This window comes from Carassius carassius, chromosome 45 (assembly GCF_963082965.1).
Source record: "Carassius carassius chromosome 45, fCarCar2.1, whole genome shotgun sequence".
NCBI classification, from domain to species: domain Eukaryota; kingdom Metazoa; phylum Chordata; class Actinopteri; order Cypriniformes; family Cyprinidae; genus Carassius; species Carassius carassius.
In genome coordinates this window covers 21,629,474-21,632,838 of record NC_081799.1, presented here as the reverse complement: position 1 = coordinate 21,632,838, position 3,365 = coordinate 21,629,474, and the positions used below count along the sequence as shown (strand labels likewise).

At 37.2% G+C, this 3,365-nt stretch overlaps 1 long non-coding RNA gene across 1 annotated transcript; it reads right to left on the bottom strand.

Moving 5' to 3' along the window:
- Positions 1 to 1,120: 1,120 nt before the first annotated feature.
- LOC132127714 (uncharacterized) lies at positions 1,121 to 2,975 on the bottom strand. Its single transcript, XR_009427581.1, has 3 exons — positions 2,778 to 2,975; positions 1,511 to 1,682; positions 1,121 to 1,389 (listed from the first exon to the last, which is right to left on the bottom strand). It is a non-coding gene; the product is annotated as an uncharacterized LOC132127714 (long non-coding RNA).
- Between the last annotated feature and the right edge of the window lie 390 nt (positions 2,976 to 3,365).

The following is a 3,365-nucleotide window of genomic DNA, read 5'->3' as shown; positions in this document are numbered from 1 at the left end:
CTTTTCTTTTCACAGACAATAAGCTATTACATGAATCACAAAATAAAGAAATATAGAAATTTATCATTAGAGGACGATCTTAAAATGTCAACCTGGTTACTATGGTTTTGCACAGTAAACTGATGATAAAGGTTTATATTTGTTACTATATTATATAACAAACTATAACTAAATCCATTAAAAAAAACATTTTAATTACTTAAACATTAGCTGAAATAAAATAAAATAAAAAAAATTATTAAAAAATTATAATCATTCAGTTTGACTTCACTTTTACTAAACCTAAAATTTAAATCAAAATGAATAAAAATGACATATTTTTACATTTTTATTTAAAACTTATAAATATGAATAAAAAAAAATCTCACCAGTTGTTTATCAACATGCATATTGCCAGCATATTGGCTTTTTATTGGTATTTATAAAGCACATACTAATGGATTATGTGGCATAATAATATTTAAGATCCCTTAATCCATTCCATACCCAAATTTAACAACTACCTTAATATCTATGAATACGCAGCAAATTAGGAGTTTACTGGGGCAAAAGTGAGAATTAGTCCCCAAATGTGTGAACAAAATAGCTGTTTCTAATAAACAGTTTCATGACCCTGATCCCTATAAACTGTATTTTTACTCAATTTAAAAATGTATCTAATAATCCTTGAAATACGAATATTAGACCAAAATACGTCAGGATTTTGAGTTCCTGAAGATATGATTTATGTACTTCTTGAACACTTGTTCTTTGAGTTTCTTGTGCTGTGAGGACAGACTGCTGTAATGTTCCCGTGTTTTTCTGCTTTCAGTCATTTTTGATGGTGAGATGGATGGAAACGTTGTTGTGAATAACACTGGCTGGTCGGGGAGTGTCTCTGGGTTGATGCTGGAGTTCGTGGCAGGGTCTGGGGCTGAGGTTTGGAGACATTGATGGGCTGAGAGAGCAGCTGGCGGACGGGCTGCTTGCCGAGGAACCGTCCACATTTCCGTATTTTTAACCTCGCCCCATTCTGTGGCGAGTGCCATCCGTCACATCCTGAGACGCTGTGCACTTCACACAAGAGTTCAACCGCTGGAGATCTGGCAGAGAAGTGTGAATTAAAACCTGAAAAGCATGATTTGAGTTAAATATGGGACCGTTTAGATTAGTTAAAGAGAAGGAAAGCATTATTTACACATTCTGAAAAGGAGGGAAATGTTTTTGTGCTCTAAATGGAGCGTTCGCCCAAAAATAATTTACTCAAACTCATGTCGTATCAAACCTGTATGCATTTCTTTCTTCTGAGCAAGTTTTTTTTTTTTTACTTCCACTGACAAAAATACCATGAAAGTCAATGGGAACTGAAATGGTTTGGTTTCCTTCATTCTTCATCATAACTTCTATGTTCTGCAGGAAAAATAAGTCATACAGGTTTGAAACAATATGAGGATGAGGAATCAGTGACTGATTTAATTTTTTTTTGCAAACTGACTTAAAGGCATAGTTCACCCAAAAATGAAAAACTCACCCTGAAGCCATCCTCTGTGTATATGACTTTCTTTCTTCAGATGAATACAATCAGAGCTCTTCTAAGCTTTATAATGGCAGTGAATAGTTGTCAAGATTATGAAGCCCAAAAAAGTGTGTCCATCCATCATAAAACGTTCTCCACGTGGCTCTGGGGGGTTAATAAAGGCCTTCTGAAAGAAAAGGGTTTTACACAAGTTTGAGTAAAAAAAATAAATCAGTATTTAAAACTTAACAAACCGTAATCTCTATAGCTTCCAATAACTGTTGTAAACAGGTAAACGAAAGAGTGGCATCCGATGGATGACGCAGGCGTGGGGTAATCTCCGGTGAGAAATTACTATTCTCACGAGAACCAAGTTTTGTTTACAGCAAAGGAAAACCTCTCCTTCTTGGCTTATATCAAAATCTTTTATCGAATTCTCCAACATTTTTCTTTACAAATACTTTTTCGTACTTCTAATTCGTGATTTGTTTAGTTTTGCTCTCTCCTCTGCACTTTCACATTCGTCACTTCTAACCGAAGCTTACGCTATGCCTACGTCCTTACGTCATCCGCTGGAATGCCACTCTCTCGTGAACACGTGTACGACAGAGAGCAGAAGCTAGAGATTATGCTTGATAAAGTTTTAAATGGATATTTTTCTTATGGAATGCATCGATTCACTTCAGAAGGCCTTTATTAACCAGAGCCATGTAGTACTTTTTATTATGGATGGACGCACTTTTTTGGCCTTTAAAATCTCAACATTCCATTCATATATATATATATATTTATTTGTTTTTTTGGCTGAACTATCGCTTTAATTCGAGACATTAAGATTTATTTAGAGAAGAAACAAGTTTTTTTTCCCCAAAATAACAATCTGAGGAGACATAAGGTCTCAATGTGCTCTCTATTTAATCTCAGTCGAGTCTAGGAGAAACATTTCAGCTATTAAACAGATCTTATTTGTGATTTTCTTTTAAAAAAATCTTCACATTTTCAGTTCATATATTTTTTATATTAATGTGGTCTGTAAGCAACATAACATATATACAATATATACACACACTATAGATGACAGAACATCCTGTGACTCAATGATCAAATAAACCCCCTATGTGGGTGTTTTCTCCACTGTGGGACGCCCCATATTATTCATCCTTGTGCAAATGAGGCATAACAGTACCTCTGATCACCCGACACAATCAAACTCCATCCACATACAGTTTAATGTTACAATGTGTATGTATACAAAGTCCAAACTGAGAGTATTTACACTTACGGTCTCTGTGCCATGGGCAGGGATACATCGGTAGACCGCTGGGCACCTCTAAATCACCGGAGTTCGGAGAAGCTGGGACCAGGGCCTTCGTCAGCAATCACCAATGTTTATTGTTCAAGGAGTGAGCAAATGCTCTGCGGGATCCTGGAGCAAACAAATACACCGCAGCCTCAGCAGGGCATAAACACTGGCAGCCCCCCTCGCCCTCCACACAGGAAGCAGCTCTGTGGACGGGGGGTGTGGAGGACAGCTGAAAACACACATGCCACGCTACGTCAACATTCACAGCCACATATACAGACGTGTCAAATTTAGGATATCCGAAGTGGTGGACTTCATTTCCTCAAATCATGAGACAGATTTCTGAAGCTCGTCCAAGATCCGACTGCTAGTTTTGGGATGAGAGCTGCATGGTTTCTAGCCGCTCGTTCAGCAGCTGGAGCTGTTTTATCTTGATAGAATGTCTTGGTCAAGTTGGTTTGGGCAGGTAGACCACCTGACAGTATTTTATTTTATTTTTTAAAGCATGCAATACTGCCAGAATAACACTTTAAATCAGTGGTTCTCAACCAGGGGTCTGAAACCTCC